The sequence below is a fragment of the Garra rufa genome, chromosome 2 (genome assembly GCF_049309525.1).
Source record: "Garra rufa chromosome 2, GarRuf1.0, whole genome shotgun sequence".
Taxonomy (NCBI): domain Eukaryota; kingdom Metazoa; phylum Chordata; class Actinopteri; order Cypriniformes; family Cyprinidae; genus Garra; species Garra rufa.
The window spans coordinates 72,259,118-72,286,024 of NC_133362.1; the positions used below are offsets into that span (position 1 = coordinate 72,259,118).

The 26,907-nt window shown below is 44.9% G+C and overlaps 1 pseudogene; it reads right to left on the bottom strand.

Annotated features, from left to right (window-relative positions):
- Positions 1 to 26,907, bottom strand: part of LOC141326079 (uncharacterized) — a 135,925-nt pseudogene that overhangs the window by 103,259 nt on the left and 5,759 nt on the right.

Here is a 26,907-nt window from a genome sequence, read left to right on the forward strand (position 1 = left end):
GGACTAAAAGAGCAATTTCTCACGGCTGTGTAAAGACGTTCTTTTCAGAATGGCTTTCCGGCCGTGCGCTTCTGGGTGTGGCAGTTTCCTCACCTCACTGGACGGACATGAAAGCTGCTTCACATGTCTGGGCATCGAACATGCTGAGGCAGCTTTCACGGATGGTTCATGCATTCATTGCGAAAGCATGACCATGGGAATGCTGAGGACTCGCCGCTCGCTCGCGGGCAGGCCCCCCTTCGCGCCCCACGGCCTGCGGAATTTTTCCGCCGCTGTGGCGAGGCACGAGGGGGAATTTCGAGTCACGGTGCCGAACGTTCCGCCGGCTCCAAAAGCCCTGCGGTCTTCCGCCCGCCAGCATACCCCCGTCGAGATGCCAAAGCAGTACGCCTCCCCGCCAGCCGGGCTGGGCGTCTCCTTTGGCGCTCCTCAGGAGGAAGAGATGTCTGACGCTGCGTCAGAGGGAGAGTCAGGGGGTGAGGACGCTCTTCCGGCGGCGCGGCGCCCCTCCGCGGTTGCTGCCCCGTCGGAGGCAGACTCCGAGCTCTCGGCTATGCTCCTCCGAGCCGCCAGGGGGATCGGCCTGGAGGTTACTCCATCGGCCTCGGCCGATCCTTCTCGGCTGGGCGACTGGTTCCTGGGGACGGCTCCGGCGGCATCGCCTCGCCCTCCCCCGGTGCCATTCTTCCCGGAGGTGCACGAGGAGCTGGTTAAGACCTGGCGGGCGCCCTTTTCATCTCGCCCGCTGCCCGGCTCCTCTCCCCTCGCCACCCTTGATGGCGGGGCGGCCAGGGGGTATGCGTCGGTTCCCCAGGTCGAGCGCGCTATGGCGGTGCAACTTTGCCCGCGTGGCGCTGCCACCTGGCGGGGCCGGCCGCGTCTCCCGTCCAAGGCGTGTGAGCGCTCGTCCGCCCTTGCGGGCCGCGCTTTTCACGCTGCGGGCCAGGCCGCCTCGGCCCTGCATGCGATGGCAACCCTGCAGGTCTACCAGGCCAAGGGGTTGAAACAGCTGCACGAGGGTGGTCCCGACCAAGGTACGATGCAGGAACTCCGCGCTGCCACCGACTTCGCCCTTCGTGCGACGAAGGTCGCGGCGCGGGCCCTTGGTCAGGTGATGTCCACGGCTGTGGTCCAGGAGCGACACCTGTGGCTCTCTCTGGCCCAGATGGCAGATGCCGACAAAGCACGCTTTCTCGACGCTCCCATCTCCCAGAGGGGCCTATTCGGCGACTCTGTCGAGGACTTTGCCCAGCAGTTCTCGGCAGCCCAGAGACAGACGGAGGCGTTTCACATCCTGCCCCGCCGCGATGCTTCCATCCCGCCGCCGGAGGCACCGCCTCCGACTGCACGTCGCCGAGGGCGCCCTCCTGCGGCCGCAACATCTACGGCTCGCCCCACCGCGGAGGCCCACGACGCCAGGTCGGCGAGAAGGGCCCGCAAGCGCAGAGCCAGCCGCAGGAGAGTGGCGCCGCCCGCGGCACAGGGATCGGCCCGAAACACCCGCAAGAAAACTGCGAAACGTCCCTGACGCGGGCCTCCAGAGGTGATTGAGACTGCTCCTTAGGGGATGCTAACAATCTACGCTCCCCGCTCCCGGTGGAGGGCCGGGAGCCACTGTGTACTTCAATGCTGCCGTCGGCTTTCGTCGACGGTACCCACTTTTTCTCAAAAAGAGCAAATTTCTCACCTCTGGCTTCGGCCTCGAGTTTCCTTCTGAGCAGCACTTACACTCCTCGGAACCAGACTCGCGGCCGGCCTTCGCCAGCGCGGGATCCAGGGAAGAAGGTAAGCACTGCTTAGTGCAGTTAGACACTTCTCCAGGACGTTCATCCTTCTGGGTTCTGTCTCCTTCCCTGTCTCCCCCTAGGCTGCCCCACCACGGTCACGTCGGTCAACGTTCCCTTGATACCACTACGATGGTTGATACGGACGGTACGGCCCGGCCCCAGGCGTCCGCCCAGACTCAGAGGTACCCCTTACTTTCTTATTCGGGCAGGCGTGCCTCTGTTCTGCTTGCGGAGGTCGCGTTCCTACTGGCGAAGGACGCGATCCAGCCTGTCCCTCCCCCGGGACGAGGTCGGGACCTTTCAGTCTCGACTTCACGTGTCCAGTTAGTGTGGTGGGTTAATACCCGCCCTGGATGGAGCTCTGTCCCGATCCCTTTCAGGCTGTCGGCACACTCGCTCACGACGAAGCACATACAGCTATGTTTCCGTCTCCAGGGCTGGGTTGCAGCCATCTGCCTGAAGGGCACCCGCTGTCTCGTCTCGATCTTCCCCGGCGCACACCCCTCCGGCGGTCTGCCCCGGGGGTCGAGCGCTCAGCGCTAGGTGCTTCCATTTGGCTAGTCCCTCTCCTTCCTGCCTTCTTTAGGCTATGGGAGCTCCCCTGTCCCCTTTTCGGCAGACAGGTATTCGCGTCTTCAACCGTCTCTTCGACTGGTGCTTTACCAGCCCACTCGTGAGTTCCGTTGTGCGAACATAGGGACTTGGTGCCTCGGCACCCCCGCCATCTGGTCCTTCAGGCCAACCGAGGGAATTCGTTTCCTCGGTCGGGAGCCTGACTCGGTCCTTAAGACAGCCCGCCTTACTACACTAGAGCGCGCAGTCAGTGCTGTAGTTCCTGAGTCAATCAGGCACAACATAGCGGTCCTCTCAACTGAGGCTCCTGGGGCACATGACAGCTCTAGCCGCTAAGAGCCGCTAAGCTTGTTCATGTGAGACCGCTTCAGCACGATCGAGTCCCAGGATGGGCATGGCATCTCGGCCCACTCCGGACTGGCGTTTTCCCGCAGTTTGGCCGACAAGCCAGCCCGTGGCTTACCACGGGTTGGGTTGCCATGTACGACAGAGGCTTACAGCCTCTCCATCTGCTCCCAGGGAGTACGTGGCACATTTTGCTACTTGCCATTCACTTGAAGCAGGTAAACTCAACCGTGCAGCCTATCGGCTCTCACGGCAGTCCACCACCTGCAGGATGGCGACTCCACCCCGTGACGCAGCTAGTTTGGAGCATATCGGTAGGCCAGCCACATCCGCTCGCCCCCGATTGCTCTCACTGCCAGCTGCCTCCTTCAGAGTAGCGCTGGCACTCAGCTGACCTCCGGGGCCCAAGTACGCCCTTCCCCAGTGAGCCTCCTTGCACAGACTCTGTGCAAGTCCAGGGAGGACGAGGAGTAAGTCTGTTGGTTGCGCTACAAGAATGGCCCACCCGGACTCAGGTCTAGTAACCGTTCCCTCGCGGCAGTCCCTCCCTGTAGGGCACGGTATGACACCCAGACCTCTCCGGTCTTCTCAGGCCGTGATACAATTATCACTCAGTCCGAGCTCCCTTGACTAGAGGCAGGCTCGCACTGAGATGAGGTCTATTTGCTGGCTTTCCACAGAGTTACACGGTTGCAGTATGCTTCCCTTCCTGCAGGAGAGTTTGAGCGCAGACTGTCCCCTCACTCTTTAAGTATATGCCGCTGCTTCGCCGCGTATCACATGCAGTAGATGGAGCTAAGTAGGTAAGCATTCACTGGCCGTGAGGTTTCCCAGAGGTGCCCAGAACGCACCCCACACCCTCTTGGGGCCTTCCCGTCGCCTTCAGAGCCGCGGGACGCTCCAATTGAGCCATTGGCCTCAGTCGAGCTAGCATTACTGTCATCAAGACAGCGCTCCTGACCGCCCTGGCTCCCGTTAAGAGGGCAGGAGACCTACAAGTTTTCTCTGTCAAGTAACGCCTCATACCCTCTGGGACCCCCCCGTCGCCCTTCAGGGCCGCGGGTTGCTCCTTAGGAGCCTCGGGCCTCAGTCGAGTTAGAATTCCTGTCATTAAGACAGCACTCCTGACTGCCCTGGCTTCCTTTAAGAGGGTAGGTTACCGACAAGCTCAGGTTCCTCAGAGGTGCTTAGCACGCACCTCATACCTCTTGGACCTCCCCGTCGCCTTCAGGGCCGCGGGTCGCTCCATTGGAGCCACTGGCCTCAGTCGAGCTAAAATTCCTGTCATTAAGACAGCGCTCCTGACTGCCCTGGCTCCCATTAAGAGGGCCTACAAGCTTTTCTGCCAGCAAAGTGTGTCGAGAATTCGGGCCCGGCGTCTTCCACGTTACCGTCGAGACCCCGGCCCGGTGCCCAAGGTCCCCACCACGCCTTTCCGCGATCAGGTGGTGGACCTGCAAGCTCTGCCCTGGAGGAGGCAGACCCAGTCGTGCTATGTTGTGTCGTTAAATATGTGAGACTGAATCACTCGGCACTTCAGCCGCACCAGCAGCTTCATCTGCCTCGGGATTCAGCAGAAAGGGAATGCTCCCCGAACTGAGGTTGGCTAAATGGTGGTAGATGCCTCTCCCTGTTATACCCAGGGACAGCCGTGATCCTTGGTTCATGGCACCTCACCAGCAGATGTATAAACCGGAAGCTGCGGGCTGGGCGACACCCTACCTTCGCTTGGTTCTCCAACCTTGCGTAGAGGCCGTTCTCCCGTGTCCTAACATAAGGACTCACAGGTGAGCGGGAAGACCGGCTGGTGTCGGCTTGCTGCGCCATTCCCACGTGGATCCGTGCGCTATTTTCCCAGAATGTTCCCTCCGGCGAACCCTGGGTCCTCCTGCCCCGCAGTCAGGGCTAGGCGCGGAGTAGTCCTGCACTGTGATCCTGCCTGGGTCTCCTTCGCCCCGCAGGTTGTGGCTTAGTTTTTATTTATTCCAGCGGAGGAGACCGCTGTTTCCCTCGTGTATCCCTAAAAACCTTTATGGATATATTGAATTATTCTTATTTCCACATGTAGAATTTCATGTGCTCCCCCCCCAACCCATGCTTCAGTACAACTGGCATCCCTGGTGGGCCCCCCTTATTGGGCCCCAGGGCGTTGGAAGGTTACGTTACACTTCGCCTGCCGGCACGTATACTTGTCAGCACGTGAAGTTGTTGCGTAACGCGGCGTCAGGGTCGTGGCCTTTTCCATGGGCTTGTTCCCAATGTAACGTCGAAGTGATTCGACTGAAGGGGTAACGTCTAGGTTACGAAGGTAACCCACGTTCCCCGAAGGAGGGAACGGAGACGTTACATTCCCCTGCCACGTCCCTGGCGTCGCGCTGACGCCGGCTTGACGGCTCTTCAGCGAAAACCTGTTTGAGTGATGCGCGCCGCCTTCTTATATACCCGCATGTGCGGGGGAGTGGCCGACGCGCACGTCCACTCGCCAATTTGCAATTGGCCTTTTTTATATAAGGCTCAGAGATGATCGGTCTCTCAGGCGAGATCCCAATGTAACGTCTCCGTTCCCTCCTTCGGGGAACGTGGGTTACCTTCGTAACCTAGACGGTAGTAAGGCGGGCTGTCTTGTTGACAGGGTCCGGCTCCGACCCGAAGAACGAGCTCCTCTGCACCTTTTCTAGGGAGAGTGTGCTCTTGCCTCGGTTGCCCTGAAGGACCAGATGGCAGGGATGCTAAAGCATCAGTTCCCTCTGTTGCGCACAACGGAACTCGCTAGTGAGCTACAAGGAGTCAGACGCCGAGATGGTTGGATTTGCGAATGCCTGTCTGCCGAAGAGGGGACAGGGGGAGGGACTGGCCAAATGGAAGCACCTAGCACTGGGACGCTCGGCCCCCGAAAACAGGCCGCAGAAGGGGTCTGTGCCAGGGAACAGTTGAGTCGTGAAAGCGGGTGCCCTTCAGGCCGATAGCTGCAACCCAGCCCAACCCAAGCATAGTCGTATGCACTTTGTGGCGAGCCTCCTGACCGGCAGCCTGGGAAGGGACCAGATCAGAGCTCCATCCAGGATGGGTGTTAACCCACCACTCTTTCTGGGCACGTTGAAGTAAGGACTGTAAGACCCTAACTTCATCTCGGCTGGAGGGGCAGGCTGGACCGCGTCCTTCGCCAGTAGGACTGCGACCTCCGCAGGCAGGACACCTCTGTGCCTGGGCGGACACCTGGTAAGCTGAATCGCAAAGCCGAGCCGTACCGTCCGTATCAACCACTGTAGGGGTATCAAGGGAACGTTGACCGATGTGACTGTGGTGGGGCAGCCTGGGGGAACACAGAAGGAGACTGAACCCAGAAAGATGAACGTCCTGGAGAAGAGTCTTAACTGCACATAGCAGTGCTTACCTTCTTCCCTGGTTCCTGCCCTGGCGATACAAGGCTCCGAGTCCGGTTCCGAGGAGTGTAAGTAAGAAGGGAACTCGGGGCCGAAGCCCCAGAGGTGAGGAAATTAGCTCTTTTTGTGAAAAAGTGGGTACCGTCGGCCCGAAGGTTGACGGCAGCATTGAAATGCACAGTGGTTCCCGGCCCTCTACTGGGAGCGGGGACGTAGATGTCATCGTCCCCTAAACAATCTCCATCACCTCTAGGTTGCCCGGGTCAAGGACGTTTCGCAGCTTTCTTGCGGGTGTTTCTGGCCGGTCCCTGCGAGAAGGCTGGGCCACCGGTGGCGGGATGGAAGTTTTGCGGCAGGGCAAGATGTGTTTTATGGCCTTTTTTTACGTCTGCTTCTGGACTGCCGAGAACTGCTGGGCAAAGTCCTTGACAGTGTCGCCAAATAGGCCGCTCTGGGAGATGGGAGCGTCGAGAAAGCGTGCCTTGTCGACGTCTGCCATCTGTGCCAAAGTCAGCCATAGATGACACTCCTGGACCACAGCCGTGGACATTACGCACGGAGTTCCTGCATCACTCCTTGGTCAGGACCACCCTCGTGCAGTTGTTTTAACGCTTGGGCTTGGTAAACCTGCAGGGTTGCCATAGTGTGCAAGGCTGAGGCAGCTTGGCCTGCAGCATGGTAAACGCGGCCCGCAATGAATGCACGAACCATCCGTAAACGCTGCCTCAGCATGATCACGGCCCAGACATGTGAGGCAGCGTTCATGTCCGTCCAGCTAGGTGAGGAAACTGCCGCACCCGGAAGCGCATGGCTGAAAAGCCATTCTGAAAAAAACATCTTACGGCCGAAATTGCTCTTTTAGTCCCGGTCTGCCCAGGGAGGAAACCGCGGCACACTGTGCACTCAATGGGGCTTCCTCGCTGGAGTGCAGGAGGCTTTTTGAGGCCATGAAAACGGCCGCCCGCAGGATCCTGCTGGCTGCTGCCGCGAAATCACTCTTTTAGATCTTTGCTCTTTTTCGATCAGCAGCACACCAGCAGGGAAAGAGCAGCAGGAACTTTAGTCGTCTACTGTTTGAAAGTTTGTAAGACTCAAGCATAGAGGCTTCGAAAGCGAAAGTCTGAATAAGTGTCCGTGCCGCCATCTTATATACCTGTATGTACGGGGGAGTGGCTTGGCATGCAGATACCACTCGCCAATGTTCATTGGCCTTTTAAATAAGGCTCAGAGATGATTGGTCTCTTAAGCGAGATCTCATATGTAACGTCGAAGTGATTCGACTTAAGGGGAACTTAATCTCTGGCAGCCAGGATCAGGTATGGACACCTTTGTATAGGATCTAGCATGTCTGCATTACATATCTACTTGTTTTGATGTTAATTGCTTTGTGCCATTAAACTGGGTTAACTTTTATCTTTTTGTTTTTCCACCTTAGACCTTACAGCGCTGAAAGAGGAAAGGGAAGTACTGAATGAAACTGAAGAGAAATATCAGTATGAGAATCTTTATGATTTCATATCTGGAGAAAAACCTTTTTGTGAGTCTGAAAAGACGTCTAAACAAAAAAGTGCTCAAAAGACAGAAACTATGAGTAGTTTCATTTGTTGTCAGTGTGGAAAGAGTTTCAAACAACAAAGATACCTTAAAAGGCACAAGAGAATTCACACTGGAGAGAAGCCTTACACATGTAAACAGTGTGGGAAAAGTTTCACTCGTAAAGGATGCATTAACAGACACATGAGGTTTCACACTGGAGAGAAGCCTTACACATGCAACCAGTGTGGAAAGAGTTTCAAACAACAAGGACACATTAAAATGCACATGAGAGTTCACAGTGGAGAGAAGCCATACACATGCAAACAGTGTGGAAAAAGTTTCACTCGTAAAGGCTACCTTAACATCCACATGAGAATTCACTCTGAAGAGAAACCTTACACATGCACCCAGTGTGGAAAGAGTTTCACTCGTAAAGGATGCCTTAACATTCACATGAGAGTTCACACTGGAGAGAAACCTTACACATGCAAACAGTGTGGAAAGAGTTTCAGTCAACGAGGACAACTTGACAGTCACATGAAAATTCACAATACAGAAAAGCCTTACAGATCCCCTCAGTCTGGAAAGAGTGAAAGTGGAAACCTTAAAGTTCACCAGAGAATTCACATTACAGCGAGTCTTTTTACCTGCCAACAATGTGGAAAGAGATTCACTCATAAAAGATACCTTAACATTCACATGAGAGTTCACACTGGAGAGAAGCCTTACACATGCAAACAGTGTGGAAAGAGTTTCAATCAAAAAGGAAGCCTTGACAGACACATGAAGATACACAATAAAGAGAAGCCTAACAGATCCCTTTAGCATGGACAGTGTTTCAAACGAAATGTCTAGAACGGACAGTTCCGGTCCTTGATTTTGATAGGCCACAATCAAAGCTGTTGTAAATTACTCTACAAATATTTTACTCTACATCACATATGGAGCATTATGGAGTACCTTCATAACGCTCCATAAACACCACATATGGAGTTTAGAAACAGCACCCGGTGATCGATCCTGTGGATTACTTCTTTTGTTGTTGGCTGTTTTTTCCCCCTTGGACTGAGTCTTTTTGTGGAGTATACTTTTTTGTTTTGGGAAACTTACCTTGAAACAGCCAGCGCTTTTTGGTTTTGCGCTCATGGAAGATAAAAGACTACCGGTGAGACCAATCTGAACTATTGTATATACTGTACAGTTGGGACGCTGAGAGACTACACACACATACACACACTTTGATTTGGAAAAGGTGGCTGTCTGTGGGTTTACTATGTTCATAAGCATAATTTTTTTTTTTTTTTTCAAATAGTGTGAATTCTGCGCTCTGTGAGGAATTGTTACAACTAAAACTCACCTGGTGAGTTTTTAACCATAAATGATTGTCTTATCTATCTCTGTGTGTGCTCTGTGTAGAGATTAAAAAGTATATATTTGTAAATTTGTAAGTTTTTAGAAAATAACTCTGCTGGGATTGTTTAGAGCCCTTTAAAACTGCATTCAAACTGCATTTTGGAAGTTCAAACTCAGGGGACCATATAAGTCCATTATATGGAGAGAAATCCTGAAATAATTCTTCATGCTGAAATAACAGCTTCATGGTGACCACAGGAACATTAGCTGCCTCACCCCCTCTGTTAAAAGGAGACACATTTGATGAATCTCCAGAAGTTTTTTCCTGGCTTGGGTTCAATGAAGAACTGGTACTAAGACATTTTGCTTCACATGGCAGGATTTATGCAGCTTGGTTGTGGGGTGCAGCAAGCTATTGGTATTCGTGGCAGACTGATGTACCATGTCTGCATAGTCTTAATTCACAAGCTGTCGCGATGTCGTAACCGTCTAGTTGCAAATTGTAATTCAAGAGATTCCGTGCAGTTTTTTGTCTAATAAGTAATATCTGTCTTATCTGAATTTAATTGAAGAAAATGAATGGTCATCCAATCTTTTACATTTTTAACACTATTAGCTTTGATAAATTAAGATGTTTTATCTGGTTTTGTTGAGATATATACAGTGCCCTCCACTAAAATTGGCACCCTTAATAAATATGAGTAAACGTGACCGTGAAAATAAAACATGCATCATTTATCCTTTAGATCTTTGATTTGAAAAAAATCACAAAATGTAACCTTTCATTGAAGTAAGATGATGTAAATTGGGTGTAAAATTGTCCAGTCATGAGTTTCTGTTCTACATGATTATAAATATGAGGAACACAAAAGCCAAATTCTCTTAATCATCCATCACAAGATGTAAAACCAAAGAAAGTTCTGATGTACAGAACAAGTTTGTTGAGCTTACAAAATAGAAGGTGGCTGTAAGAAAAGAGCTAAAGCATTGAAAATCCACATTCCCACCATCAGGGCAATAATTAAGAAGTTCCAATCAACTTAAAGGTTGTATCAGTGATTTCAAGCCTGAAACATAAAGTGTCAAATTCAGCTGACCTTTCTTCATGATACGCTTGCTGCCTGCCCCATAAATTGGCTGTAAAAAAAAAAACGCGTCTCTATGGTCAGCCTAAGGTCCGAGAATATGCCAAAAAAACAATCGGTGCTACCAACAATTCCACAGAAAAACAAACAGTGTTCCAACCAATCACTATCAGGGGGTTGGTGTTGTGGACATTCGCTCTGCCTCCCTCACATCCCTGCACCAGTACCAAAGTCCACAACACCAACCCCCTGACGGTGATTGGTTGGATAACTGTTTGTTTTTCTATGGAATCGTTGGTAGCACTGATTGTTTTTTTTGGCATATCTTGGACCTTAGGCTAACCACAGAGATGCTTTTTTTTTTTACAGCCAATTTATGGGACAGGCAGCGAGCGTAGGAGAGTATGAGTGGCCAAAGACTCTCCAACGATCACAGTTGGAGAATTGCAGAGAATTGTTGAGTCTTTGGGTCAGAAAGCCTAAAATAAAATGATCAAACAGCCCCTACATCACCACATGTTGTTCCAGAGGGTTTCAAGAAAAAAAACCACCTGGCTCATAAAAAACAAACTCCACCATATTCACTTTTCAGACATGATTGGAACTTCATACAGGACTGGCTTCTATGGTCAGATGAAACTAAAAATTTGCTTTTTGGCAGCTAACCCTCCAGATGGTCTTGGTGCAGACGGGTATAAAAAAGTACCCCACGCCCAAGGATAAAAACACTGCTAAGTCTTTAATGTTGTGGACCTAATTTTCTGCCGGAAGGTCTTGGACATCTTGTTTAGATACACGGCTTAATGGATTCCATCAAATACCAGCAGAAAAAACCTGACTGTCTCTTTTGGAAATCTTATAATGGGCCATGGTTGAATCTTCCAGCAGGACGATGATCCAAAACAAACATCAAAATCAACACAAAAATGTGTCACTGAGCACAAAATGAAGCTTCTACGATGGCCGTTCCAGTTCCCTGACCTGAACCCTGTATAGAAACTGAAGAGAAGAAGCACCGGAGAGATTCTGGAGAATCTAGAGAGATTCTGTTTGAACGAATGGCCTCTGATCTCTTGTCAGGTGTTCTCCAAACTCATTAGACATTGTTGGAGAAAACTCAGAACTGCATTTTGGGAAAAGGACCCAGGTGTCTGAGATTGTTGGTGTTCCTGTTAAGTTGCTGATTTGCATTAACGTTATATGTTTTCTGTAAAGCGGAAATTGCTTGCTAACTTTAGTGCCAGAGCACACAAAACAGTGTTGCTGCTGTAAAATATTTGTGACATATGGACACATATTGGATTAAACAAAAAATAGGTCTTGTAGAGAGCTGCGGTGAAAATGTTGACATCTGATGGAGACGAGAGGGGTATGTCTCACAAGGTCTCACAAGCAGTCATTTCTGCCAAGGATACTTCTACAAGGATAAACAGAAGTGTTCTATACCTGGGGTCCATTCTTCGTACCTCGCTTACTATGTCCAAGATCAAATCATCACGCTAACTATGAGCTTGCTATTCCGGTTCTCTGAACGCACCTGTTGTTGATGATGAGTATAGCTGGATGAAGTAATTTGAGATCACTGGGTGGCTTAAAAGGGGCTACGTATCGATAGTAGAAACATTGATCAGAAACTCTTTGATTGGTGGCGAGAATGTCAAAGTATTTTTCGGCAGCAAATCAAGAACTCTTGATTGAGGAATTTCAAGAGTTTAATTAAAATGCAAGGGAACACTGCAAAGGTTTCAAGCGAGGAGAGAGGGCTGGCAGAAAAATAGTTGCTGACAAATTAAACTGGTAAGTAATTGTATATTATATTATATTATATTATATTATATTATATTATATCCTCTTTAACATTAGAGCCACAACAGGACCCACTAGAACAGGGCTGCTCAACCCTGTTCCTGGATATCTACCGACTTGCAGATTTTTGTTCCAGCCCTGCTCCAACACAGCTGTCTGTAATTATCAAGTTCTGCTTAAGAGATTAATTAGCTGGTTGAGGTGTGTTTGATTAGGGTTGAAGCTGAACTTTGTAGGATAGTAGATCTCCAGGAACAGGGTTGGGCACCCCTGCAATAGAACATGGGAACAAGTAAAAGTGAAATATAAGAATATTTTACAGAATGGTAATATTTATCACTTATATTGCTTTTAGTCTCTTGAAAAGAGACTCTGAAATAATCTGTTTGTTTGTTTATAACAGCAACCAAGAAAAGGGCAGAGCAAAAAAAGACAGGTAGTGGTCCTGCACCCCCTCGTCACACCCCAGCAGAGGAGCTGGCCCTAGGGTTGAATGCCACCAGACCCATTGTTGAGGGCATCCCTGGGGGCAGGTCTCAGCTCTTCCTTAGACCAGCAGCCGGGGTGCAGTAGCAGCAGAACCTTCATAACTGGTAAATGAGCTCATAATTGTATTTGTACAATGTAAAATATTTGGTTGTTTTTTGTGTGTGTGTGTGTGTGTGTGTGTGTGTGTGTGTGTGTGTGTGTGTGTGTGTGTGTGTGTGTAGTTTTACATAACACTCCATCACTTTTACCTGTTCCCATGCAAGGGGTAACTGAAGCATGCACAGTATGTTGGGATTTTACACACACACACACACACACACACACACACACACACACACACACACACACAAGCTAAATATGTTCATTTTAAAATGTAAATGCCATTTATCGTTCTGATCCAGACAATGGAAACAGTGACAGGAAAACCAAATAAAGACAAACAAGGACAAGGAGCACATTGTAAAAAAAAAAAAAACACACACACATACAAGGACAGTCCATAGGTGTGACAATCCTTACTTCAAAAGACACAATTATATTGGTTGAAATGAAATTATTGCTTAGGAAATTTAGCAGAAATGATCAGTTGTAAATTAATCTCTTTTGCTTTAGGTGTGTGTGAATACAAATGTAAAATGACACTGTCATATTTTATCTGTGGTGCACTTGATACTTCTGCCTGATTTCTTTATTTTTTGTCATTGTTAATGCTAATGAACACCTGAGTTGTGTGTGAATGTGTCTTTCCCTGATCTCTGTGATCATGAGTGCTATAGTTAGAGTTTAGTATAGAACTGATCACATCCCTTGAATACTGTGTTTAAGCTTGTGATCTGAGAGCTTTGTCTTCATCTGTAAGAACAGCCTCCTGAAATCTGAATAAAACTCCAGTGATTGAGTGTTTTAGTCAGTCTGGATGACCACAGCGACACACAGGACCAGCTCAAACAAGAGTCTCCAGGGGTGTATTCCAGAAAGCAGGTTATGTGACATACCCGGGTAAGTTTAAGGGTAAGTTAGTGGGTAACCTCAACTTTCGGTTCCAAAAACGGAGGTAACTTTCTGAGTATGTATGTAACCATAGCAACGTACTCTCTGAAGATAACCTGCTCGGTAGCAGGTTATGTTCCAGGATCAGTTTGTTTCAGAAGGTTACTCAGCATGGCGTGCCCTTTTGATGACGATCCTGTGGACGTGGAGGCACAAATTATACGAGTTTTTTTTCGCCGGGAGAGAGTTATAAGACCGCGTATTGATGTCTTTTCGTTTCCTAATGATTATTTGAAAGAGCGTTATCGGTTTTCAAAAGAATCGTTAATTTATTTAACACATCTCTTGAAACCGCATATTGCAAATGTCACAAACCGCGGGTCTGCGCTTAGCACAGAAAACATTCTGTGCATAGCACTTCGGTTTTTTGCGTCAGGGCATTTTTTGTACAATGTGGGCGATGCAGAGCATGTGGGTAAGGCAACTGTGTGTAGAGCGGTTCGTACAGTATGTCTGGCACTTAAACGCTTCTTACACACGTTTGTACAGTTCCCTGGCCATTAACCTCTGCGTGTTATTAAAAAGGAATTCCACAGAGTGGCAGGTTTGTCCTTTAGATATGCGTCATAGATTTTATACAATGTAGTCATACTATGTATATCTATTCATCCTGAACACACAATTGATACTTCCATTTATGACTTTGTATTTCAGGGTTTCCAAATGTAATTGGGTGTATCGATGGCACCCATATTCCTATTAAAGCTACTTCAATAAATGAGGGAGACTATGTTAATAGGAAATCTATTCATAGTATCAATGTGCAGGTAACAACTTAATTTTGTGTCCTTAATTTTTGGCCTTGTTAAAATCCTTAAAGTAATTACTTTTTTCCCACTAACTATAGGTAATCTGTGATGCAACTCACATCATTACTAATGTTGAGGCAAAATGGCCAGGATCTGTGCATGATGCTAGAATTTTCCGCGAGTCACCATTATGCCACACATTTCAGCAGGGTATGTTTTGCTTTATACAAGGTTTTTTTTTCTTTTTACTATATTTGTATTGTACACGGGAATCATTACAGGACAGTACAATGGTTACTTGCTGGGGGACAGAGGATACCCTTGTCTGCCCTATTTAATGACACCCTACCCTGAACCTGATCCTGGACCACAGACACGCTTTAACCTGTCTCACAGCCGAACACGTGCCAAGGTGGAGATGACCATAGGGATCCTCAAGTCTAGGTTTCAGTGTCTGCGTGGGCTCCGGGTCAGTCCAGAGAGGGCATGCGACCTCATAGTGGCTTGTGTTGTGCTTCACAACATTGCCACTATAAGAGGAGAGAGCCACCCTCCTTGTATTGAAGAAGATGGCCCAGAGGAACCCCTACAGATTTTTGCACACAACAGAGATGGAAGACTTTTGAGAGACAGGATTTGTCAAAATTACTTTTATTAAATTCTTTGCACTGGTCTGTTGTGAGGTTCATTTCTTTATTTCCTGAAAAACAAAGAAAGTAAAATGTAAAATGAAAGTATTTTTTATTACATTGCTTTATAAACACTTGTAACATGCAACAGAATAATATTCACACAAGTTCTCACCTTAAGGCGATGCTCCAGTAATTCAATTTCTAGTGTTGCCTTTTTAATGGATAGCTGTTTCTCTTCCATTTGAAGCTGTATAAGGTCCATCTCCATGTCACTTTTTCTTATTTGTTTTTGAAGATGGACCTTATACAGCTCCTTTGCTGGCAACTGGGAATGCAACTCTGTCAGACAATAAAATTAAAATATGGACAACTGCACATAAATTCTTACACTGCTTAGATTGTGCATTGAGGTTGAAGGAACTTCATCTGTGGGCAAATCTCCAGGTATGTACTGGGAATGGACAATGACAGTTTCTTATCGTAATGTAAAAAGGGGGCATGCATTATAATGGTATGCATCATACCTCAGTGGATCTACCAGCATTGTCCACTTCTGTCACAGCAGATGTTGTCTCTTCATCGACATTTTCATCATCTTCATCCTTTAGTGGAAATATGCAAGTTTACATTATCTGGCAAAAAAAAATAAAAAATATCTAAAAGTACTAGAGGTGCCTGACAACAAAACACTTACAACTGTGACAGACTGTGTTCTTTCTGTAGGGTCCAACAATACAATCCCTCTTTCAGTATCCATAAGAAAATACAACGCATAAAATTCTCAATATCATCAAAGAAAAAACAAAAATGCAGGAAAAAAAAAACATGTCAAAGTAATACAAGATCACAGTAGCCTATCATATGCAGTTAAATAAAATAAGCCTGCATAAAAGGATTAAGCATGTTCAAAAAGCCTTTCAGTGACAGAGATAGTAATTTATTAAGTCATATAATGAAAACAAATCATAGTGGTAGACTTACATTTCACAATGTTACTTGTGGTGCATGGCGTGTGTGTTGAAGTGCCCCCTGGAATGCCAGCAACCACAGGTCGCCCTTTATTAAGGGACAGTGCCAGCTCCTCAGATGGAGTGAGGGGAGGTGGTGGTGGGCCCCCGCCAGTTAGACGGGCTTCAGCCTTCTTTCTATTAGCTACATGACAGAAAGAATATACTAAACCGTATTTAATAAATAGTTCAGTAATAGTGTAATCAAATATTACCTTTCTGCAGAATGTTTTTGTGTTTCATTTTGACTTGGCTCAGAGTTCTTCTGGCTCCAGAAGGATTACATCTTATTAAATAAGAAACCATATATTCCTAGTCAATATACATTGTCATTTTAAGCTAAAAAAATGACAGGCAGGACAAGTAAATGCTTTCATAGTGATTTAACAGTCAAAAGGATGTGGAAGGGGTGTTAAATTATTTGGCATTATAATAAAAGGGGAGGCGATATCAAATTTGCTATTTAATACACTCACGCATTTACTCTGTCCGTGATTTTTTTGCCAAGCCAACTCTCTTTCTTTAGCCGATGCAGCCGTATTGCTTTTTTTCAGTATTATTGGCTTGAATTCTTCGTATGCGTGCATTAAAACCTCCAACTCCGCTTCTGTGAAGTATGCCGCTCTCTTTTTTTCACATTGATTTTCCATTTTCACTCGTGAAATCGGCGATCCATTGAAAACGTCTTTATGTATGGACCGTGCGTGCGCATTAACTCTGGGTAACCAATAGGAGGTTGATTAAACTTACTCTTCTCAGGTGTTTTGGAACCGACATACTCATGGTATGCGGGTTTGGGGTAAATCAACTCAGAGGTTAAGATTTACCAATTGGTAAGTTAACCGAGCATTCTGGAGTACCCCCCAGGACTCTTGTTCAGCAACAAAGCCAATGCAAGTATCTATTTACTTTTATCTATTTATTGATATTTTAGATGCGTTTAAGTTGAGCCCATTTTTAAGGTGAATTGATTCTTTGATGATTCTCATTAGGTTGTGGTTATTTGATACTACATACTACCATTCTTCTTCTTCTTCTCTCTCTCTTTCCTTATTCACTTTCTTTATGCATATATGTGTTTTGATTAGTTTAGTTGTATGTTCACTGCAGATCCATTTATTAAATACCCTGTATTTTCACAATTGATTGTCTCTGTGTTCTGCTCACCATTCGAAGTCCCTGAATTTCTGATTTTGCTACATGCTACAAATTTATAGTTGTAATAAAACGCTCACGCTCCTGTGTAAATACTCTCGTGAGTCTGTTTTGATTTGAATAAATTAATTTAAAACCACTGGGTGGATTTTTGTCATTACGGGGTGGTTGTGTACACACACTGCCAACACACATTTATGTTCAAACATGTAAATGTGAACTTTGCATCCAGTGACCCCTTTGCATGGCTAGCCATGGATTTTTTTGATTATACCATGGTTTTTGCGAGTCTTTAAAAGTTAACAGCAGTTACTGATGTTTGCAGCTCAATATTTGAATGAAAGAATAAAAATGACAGCTATTTTCATTTCATTTGCATTTTATTGCTTACCTTCCAGCCAATCAAAATAAATATTTAGACAGACTATTATTTAAATTAATGTAATAATAAAAAAAATAAAATTAAAATAAAAAATAGTTTAAGGCTCAGCCTTCAGGAGTTCAACAGTGAATGTACAGGGGCTGGACAATGAAACTCAAACACCTGGTTTTATACCACAATTAGTATGACGTTGGGCCTCCTTTTGCTGCCAATACAGCATTTCGATGGAAAATATTACTTTTATGTTTATCAAACCACTCTTTCACCAATCTTGTGGTGTGTATTGGTGCATTATCTTCCTGATACATCGCACCACCTTCTGGTTACAATGTTTGAACCATTGGATGAACAGTCAATCTTCACACTCAACCAGTGAAGATTAGCCACCAGGCTGCGGAAATATAGCCATGAAACCTTCAACACTATATTGGCCAGTGTTAGTTTCATTGCCCACACCATTCCTCAATTCATATGGTTAATGAACTAATTTGGTGAAAGCCTGTAATGATTGTAATCTAATATAAACAAAAAAAACAAATTCAATGTAATTCAATTGTACTTACGAAAGAAAGACAAAATTAAAATACTCTTGAAATGAAAAAAATCTAAATCAAACTTGTTAATGTCTTTTGTTTCATCAGTCATATTAGTTCCTCAGGATTTTTTGCACTAATGTAGGTTATGCAACAATGAACAATGTACATCAAGGTAAAACATAAAACTAAACATAAACTATTTGTTAAACATAGATACCAGGGAAAAAAGTAGATAAAAAAAAGATAAAAAAGATGAAAAGATAAAATTGAATCCTAATAAATGTATTTATGTCTTGTCCGATAAGACGATCCTATTAGACAATTCCTAATGGAATTCTTTAGGTACGGTTCCACAATATGATAGAATTTCCAATTGCAATCTGATACAGGATTCCTTTAGAACAGTGGTTTTCAAAGCGGTCCTGTGAGCACTCCTCATCTATCACACCTGATTCAACTCAGCTCATCACTAGAGACAACAAGACCTCAAATGGGTGTCAAACATGAGAGACCTACAAAATGTGCAGTGTTGGGGGTTCTCGCAGGACTGTATGTTTGTAGAGTCATTTACAGCTTCAAATGTGGCTCAACCAATCAGAATCAAGGACCGGAATTGTCTGTTTTATACATTTTAGTTGAAACACTTTCCAGAATGAGGGGATCTTTAGACTTCTCTCTATTGTGAATTGTTTTTATGTGCCTAACAAGGTTTCCTTGTAGACTAAATCTCTTTCCACACTGTTTGCATGAGTGAGGCTTCTCTACAATGTGAACATTCATGTGCTTGTCAATGCTTCCTTTTGTACCAAAACTCTTTCCACACTGACAGCATATGTAAGGCTTCTCTCCAGTGTGAACTCTCATGTGCATATCAAGGCTTGCTTTTTGATTGAATCGCTTTCCACATTGTTTGCATGTGTGAGGCTTCTCTCCAGTGTGAACATTCATGTGCATTTCAAGGCTTGCTTTTTGACTGAAACTCTTTCCACATTGTTTGCATGTGTAAGGTTTCTCCCCAGTGTGAACTCTCATGTGCATATTAAGGCTTGCTTTTTGACTGAAACTCTTTCCACACTGTTTGCATGTGTAAGGTTTCTCTCCAGTGTGAACTCTCATGTGCATTTCAAGGCTTGCTTTTTGACTGAAACTCTTTCCACACTGTTTGCATGTGTAAGGTTTCTCTCCAGTGTGAACATTCATGTGCCTATTAAGGCTTGCTTTTTGACTGAAACTCTTTCCACACTGTTGGCAGGTAAAAGGGCTCTCTGTTGTGTGAATATTCTGGTGGACGTCAAGGCTTCCACTTTGATTGACTTTTAGCTTTCTTTTGAAACTTTTCCCACACTGTATGCAGATGAAAGGCTTCTCTCCAGTGTGGACTTTAAGGTCTTCTTGTTGATTGAAACTTTTTCCACATTTAAAGCATGTGAAATAACTCCTGGTTTCTGTCTTATGAGCTCTTTTTTGTTCACAAGTCTTTTCAGAATATTCTCCAGTTATGAAATCATGAAGATTCTCAAACTGATCTTTCTCTTCAGTTTCATTCAGTACTTCTCTCTCCTCTTTCAGCAATGTAAGGCCTAAGGTAGAAAAACAAAGAGAAAAAAAAGTTAACCCCAGTTTAATGCCACAAAGCAATTAACATCAAAATATGTAGATATGTAATGCATGTATGTTAGATCCTATACCAGGGTGTCCAAACCTGATCCTGGCCAGAGTTTAAGCTGGCTGTTATACAAAAAAAAAAAAAGATAATCTAGGAAATCTATATATAGACTTATCTATATATAGACTGACCTCAATTATTGCCATTTTTGTCTTCTAGGTGATAAAATTCAACAAATTTAGAGAAAGACGAGTAAAAATTGAAAAGAGGACAAGATGAAAATTCATCAAACAAAAATTCTACCTGACTTTATTAAGAGATTTTAGCCAATAATAAAAGTGGAAGGTTACACTTCTTCTTTCTCTCTCGGCTTACTCCCTTCTAATCGTGTCACCACAGCGGAGTGATCCACACAGCCAATTTGGCAAGTTTTACACCGGATACCCTTCCTGACGCAGATGCAGTTAACCCTCTGGGCCTCTTCGGTCATTTTTGACCGAAAAATTTTAAGTTTTGAATTTTTAAAAATCGTAGCTTCATCAGAATGAGATGACACTTGGTGACTTTTGTTGCATTAGCTATGTGAGTACAAAAAAAAATCAGTGACATGATTCGGATATGTTGAAGGGTCAAAAAAAAAATAGTCACACTTGGCTCCTTCGCGGTCAAAAATGACCGACATAGGAAATGAATGGGAAATACGAAAAAATGTGATAATTCAGATAATCTTTTGGTAATACAAGATACAAATGAGCAACTGTGCTGAAAAGAAGTGTTCAGCAAGCAAGGACTGACACTCTAAAATAACAAAATTACAGAACTGACACACACACGCACACACGCGCACACACACACACACACACACAGACACACACACAGAAATAAGCAGAAAAATGCTAAACCTGATATTTATCCAATCAAAAAAATATCTAAACCTTGCCAAAATGTATCTTTTAGAATGTCTGAATATATTTCTAAATGCAAAGCCTAATAAAATGAAGAAACAGTAAAAAGAAAAAAACAATAGGAATCCCAAAGCCCCTGTATATATGTATATAGGGAGATACAGGAGTTTACATGGCATTACACAAGTTTTTATTTTTTATGCCACTAGATGGTGCAATTTTCACTTTAAAAAAATGGATTTTAAATGCTTTTACTCTATTTTATTGTGAAATGTTGTATTTATTGAAAAATAATAAATACATAATTAATTAAAAAATATAATATAAAATATAATTCTACTGGGAAAAAATTGCTCATTAAAACTGTATAAATATTGCATAGATTCACAAAAAATGCTCAAAATTCTAAATAATAATTACAAAATATTATTGAACAAAAATGTATTTAATTGATTTTCCTGAAGAAAAAAAAAAGTTACTTTTTAAGGCTTCGGTCACTTTTGACCGCGAGGGAGCCAAGTGTGACCCCTTAATGAGGAGGCCCAGAGGGTTAAATACATGTAAAAAAATTGTGGAACAATGGCATATATCATATCTTTACAACATTAAGCATATCCCCTATTGTTATGGGTATAAATAACACCGTCTCCTATCTGGCAACTGCCTATAATAGCAGACAAGGCACAATACTTTGCTAGCCGTTTAGCCCTCTTTTTGGGCATCCTAAGTTGTTGAAGCCCTTTTACAACCAGCCTGTGTACATGTCCCAAGCTGCCAAATATATGAAAACAAACAGACGACATCGATAACCTATCTCTGAAATAGTATTTAAGAGTGGTTGATATTTAATGACTTTGGTCATAAAAGCTTCCTCCATACTAGAGTCAAAGGTACATGCAACCTCCAGACATTAAAGCGTTCAGGGTGGATAACAAAGCTGAACTAACGGCCTTCCAAGATTCTTTTACAAAAGATGTGAAAGAGGAGCTGAGCAGTTTTAAGCAAGACGTCAATCAAAAACTGAACGGGCTTGTCACAGACCTAAACGTCATGGCAGAGAGGATCAATGAAGCGAAGCAAAGAGTGGCAGAATTAGAGAAAAAAATGCAGCCGAGTCCAAAGAGATACTTGGCCAGAGCATCCAAATTCAAGAACACTTACAAGAGAGATTGCTAGATCTTGAAACACGCTCACGTAGAAATAATAATATGGATTTTTGGAATCCCAGAAGGAAGCGAAGGTAATAACGTCCAGGGTTTGGTGGAATCGATTATCAAAACGGAGCTGTCTCTCAGCGACTTGGACCTCAAAATTCAACAATGTCACAGAGCACTCGAGCCCAAACCACCCGCCGATGCATACCCTAGATCGGTAGTTGTATTTTTCCTGGAGTATAGGACGAAGGACTTCGTTCTGCATGGAGGAAGAAGGAAGTGCACTGGAAAGGAAAAAGGATCTTCTTTGACCAAGACTATCCACCTGAGATCCAACAGAAAAGAAGGACATTTGCACCGATCAGGAAAATTCTGAAAGTGAAAGGTATTTAGTTCCAAACACCACCACTGGCGAAACTGAAAGTCTTTCTGGAAAATGGACCGGTTATATACAACACTCCAATGGAAGCTTCGAAAGATTAAAAAAAAAAGGGACTCCTGAGTAGCGAAGAGGCAGCCAGAATAGGGCCTTCTGGAAAAGTGAAACAGAGATCCTGGGAAGTAGCCGTTGCGATATCAAAGAAGAGTAAGGAAGCACATTGAGCTAAGAATCGGGAGAAACTGCGTGGATTTCAAAGAGACAACACAAGCTCCGACGGAATGAACGAATGAAACTGAAATATTCCATCATAAAATTTAGAAACATTGGTAAGATGTATTTGTGGATATATCCTTGACGATGGACATATAAACTGAACAAAACAGAACGGATACGTCGTTTGAGCTGCCATGGTGAAAAAAAAAAATGAACAATTGAAGATACCATGTTCGAAATTGAGTTACTTTACAACAGGTGTTAAGTTGATGTAAGATAAGGGCGATATAGCCTTGTAAAAGGGACTATTATCTCCTGTGTGAATTCTCATGTGACTTTCAAGGTTTCTTTTAGTACTGAAACTCTTTCCACAAACGCCTCTTTCCAGTGTGAATTTTCTTGTGGACTTTAAATCCTTGTTCATTGAAACTCTTTCCACACTGTAAGCAAGTGAAAAAACTCCTAGTTCTTGTCTTTTGAGCTCTTTTTTGTCTACAATTATTTTCTGACTGTAAGGAACAAAACGATTTTTCTCCAGTTATGAAATCATGAAGATTCTCAAACTGATCTTTCTCTTCAGTTTCATTCAGATCTTCTCTCTCCTCTTTCAGTGCTGTTGGGCACAAGGTTGGAAAACAAAGAAATAATAGTTAACCCCAGTTTAATGCCACAATAGGTAACACCAAAACATGTCGATATGTAATGCATGTATGCTAGATCTCATATCATAGTATCCAAACCTGATCATGGTCGCCTGGTGTCCTATAGAGTTTAAGCTAAAAGGGGAATCCGCTTTTAGCGGGCGGCCGCAGTTGGAATCAGCTTCCAGAAGAGATCAGATGTGCTAAAACATTAGCCACATTTAAATACAGACTCAAATGAAATGTTTAAACCCTTACTTATGAGTAAATCAAGAGTGTGTCCACGATTGTGTGTAGGCCCATGCACATGCTGAATCAGGTCAAAAGTGTTCAAAACCGTTATAATTTCTTTTGTGGTTTTGATTTCTGCATTTTCTATGTGAACATTAAAATCCCCTGCAATAGCAAAACAGTCAAACTCTGAACCAATCGTTGATAGCACACTTTTGACCTGATTCAGCAGTTCTGTGAACTCATCAACAAAGACTGGACAGTAATTTGGGGGCCTGTAAATAATGATAAATAGAATGAGTGGAGCCCCTTTCAGCATAATCCCTAGATATTCAAAAGACATGTACTGACCAAATGACACTTGCTTGCATTGATAGACATCTTTAAAAAGAGCTACTACACCACCACCTCTTCTAACAGCTCTGCAGACTCTCATGAAAGTAAAGTTAGGAGGGGCTGCTTCATTGAGGACTGTTGCACTACCGCTGTCTTCTAGCCATGTTTCATTTAGAAACATAAAATCCAGGTTGTTTGTGGTTATCAAATCATTGATCAGAAGTGATTTATTTTTTAGTGAGCGAATGTTTAAAAATGCTAGCTTGATGGCATTACTTTTTGTCTCTAGAGCAATCTTAGTTTGATGCAGGATAGGCCTCAGATTAGATGGGTCAACCGTACGGCTTGGGATGGCCTTAGACTTTCTTTCACATATTAAAACAGAAATAGGGAAAACTACAGGCACACTGGGTTCCCGCTTGTTCTGTAAACATTGCTGAGTGTTGCTGCTATCGTAGCGGGGACCCGACACACATCACTGAGAGCTGTTATCAGTTGTTTTTGGTTCACTCACAGCAGACGGAGGAGGGTTTGGGCCCTGACGTTGTGGCAGCGGCCGGAGAGCTCTCACAGGAGGAGGAGGAGGGCAAGCTGGACCCACAGGTTTTGGTGGTTGTGGTGCCCGCCGTTTTTTAGTTGCTTGCAGCAAAAGAGTGGGAGAGTCTGGTTCCAGCATATACCCGTTCCTCCATTTTCTGTGAGAAGCTTAGAAGTGGAGATGCTGGAGAGAGGGATAATGAGTCTGGTGAATGGAGCTCTGGCTCTGATGTTTCCAGTGGCTGAAAAATTTTGTTGTCCTGGCTTCCCTGGCTGTTTACCAGAAAGTCGTCCTTCGGTGCTGAGTCTTGGAGCTGTTGCAGTACGTCACAGTCTGTCTGTGATGAGCTCTGTGGGCAGGACTCAGCCAGGAAAGTGTCCATAAGCAGTGCTTGTTGTGGCTGTGTGGCGTTGTCAGTGTCCTTGTGGGTTGTGTTGACCATATGATGACTCTGAAGCTTATAAGATGTCCTGTCGTCACGCATACATTGTCCAAGTGTGTGTGTGCCATTCATGTTGGGTAGACTGGCACATTCCACTGATGGATGCTGGAGTGAAAAATAGATATTGTCCTTTAGCACTCTCGCACCAAGTTTGTTTGGGTGGAGGCCATCCAGTTTGAACAGTTGTCTATGGCCCCAGAAAAGGTTGAAGTTGTCAATAAAGTCTCGTTTTAGACTGCAGGTTCATTGTAGCCAGGTATTCAGTCCAAGCAACCGTGAAAACATGTTAGTTCCCCTTGCTGGGAGTGGTCCACTGATGAACGACTGAACTTTCAGTCTTTAAAGTGTTTCAATGAGCTCACCGAAATCCTTCTTTAGGAGTTCTGACTGCTCTTTCAGAATATCGTTCTTTCCCACATGGATGATGATTCGATTTGCAGTCTTGTGTTTCATTAGAATATTCCGAAGTTCCTTGTTCACATCAGAGACGGTTGCTTGAGGAATGCAGCATCTAGTTGTAGTTCTGCTACTTATATTTCTGATAATGGAGATGGAGCACTATCAGAGTCCTGGGCTCGGCTGCGCTCTGAGCTGAGTGCCGCTGTCTGCTCGAACTTGCACGCCTGTTTGTAGCGATGTTAGCAGCAGGTTGATACGATCCATGTTCAGTCACATTTGGGGATTCCTCACCCACATTCATTAATGCTTCAAATCTGTTTTCAAGCAGTATAGGGGGTGGTAAAACACCAGTTTTTGCAAGCCTTGTCATAGCTGTATCTGGAGTAGAGGATGATATCGCAGCAACTGGTAGGCAAAAAGTCTCCTTTTTCGTAATGTTTGTATCAAAAATGTGTTGTCAGAGCACTGTGCTAATATGATGAAGTTAAAATCTTAGAAAAATATGAGAAAAGTTCATAAACAGGGAGAAAAGCGCGGAGCAGTAAGCAAAAGCGTCCGAACAGTAGCAAAGCCGGAAGCAGAGTCCCTATTCCAATCTCAAGAGACGGACTAGCAACCGATGCTAGAGATTGCACTCTTTAGCCTCCTTGTTAGTGCATCCGCCTCCCATGCCGGAGACCCGCTCGGAGCGGGTGCAAGTAGGGCCCGAGTGAGAGGGGGTTACACAACCATTTTTAGTTAGAACGTAATTTTTTGTTTTTAGGGGGGCCCCTTAGCTGAGTCAGTGCACGGGGCCCAGAATTCCCAGCGACACCCCTGGTCATGGACATTCACTGAACCACACCCACTCCCTCATTAGTTAGCCCGGTTACCTATTAGCTCATTACCTTAGCCCTTTGTAGAAATAGTCCTTGTGTTTCCCCTGTGCCTTGTCAGTTGTTAAATGTCTGTAATGGTTGCTCTCTGTCCTGGTCTGATTTTTTCTGTTTCGGATTATTAGTTGTTGTTTTTTTGGATTTTCAATAAACTCCTGCACTTAGATCCTCACTTCATCTTGCCTAATCTTCGCTTTGTTACAGAACAACAGACCAAAAAATGGATTTAGCAGGAGTTTTGTGCAACCCTCTGAGGGCCCTTTGCGCCATCTTTCAGAATGGCCGACCTGTCGAATGTTATGTGGAAGAGTTCCTTTTACACAGCCATCCTTTTATGCTAGCTTCACGTCTGCCAAGCCAACGCCCGCTAGCGTCACGTCTGCCAAGCCAGCGCCCGCTAATGTCACGTCTGCCAAGCCACAGCCTGCCCATGTCACGTCTGCCATTAGCCATCCTGCAAAGTCTAGTCATTCACAGCTCCTGTTCCTGAAAGGTCAAGTCACGTCACGTCACAGCTGCTGTTCCTGCTAAGTTGAGTCATGTAAAGGTTTAGGTTCCTAAGTTAAGCAGCACTTTCTGAGTCAAGTCAAGCAGCACATCTTGAGTCAGGTCAAGACACAGCCTCACCTCCTGAGTCAGGTCAAGACACAGCCTCACTTCCTGTGTCAGGTCTAGACACAGCCTCACTTTCTGAGTCAGGTCAAGACACAGCCTCACTTCCTGAGTCAGGTCAAGACACAGCCTCACTTCCTGTGTCAGGTCAAGACACAGCCTCACTTCCTGTGTCAGGTCTAGACACAGCCTCACTTTCTGAGTCAGGTCTAGACACAGCCTCACTTCCTGAGTCAGGTCTAGACACAGCCTCACTTCCTAAACCAAGACACCGCTTCACTTCCTGAGTCAAGTCAAGATACTGCTTCACTTCCTGAGTCAAGCCAAGACACAATTTCACACCCTAAGTCAAGACACAACAGCACTTCCAGAGTCATATCAAGACACAGCAGCACCTCCTGAATAAAGTGAAGTTGCTGCTGCTCCAGTAAAGTCAAGCCTAGTCACAGCTGCTCCTTCAAAGCCAAGTCAAACCACAGTTGCTCCTTCACCACACCTACTCCCTCATTAGTTACCCCTGTTACCTATTAGCTCATTACCTCAACCCTTTGTATAAATAGTCCTTGTGTTTCCTCTGTGCCTTGTCAGTTGTTAAATGTCTGTAATGGTTGCTCTCTGTCCTGGTTTTCTCTGTTTCAGATTAATATTTTTTTTGGATTTTCAATAAACTCCTGCACTTAGATCCCCACTTCGTCTTGCCTCGTC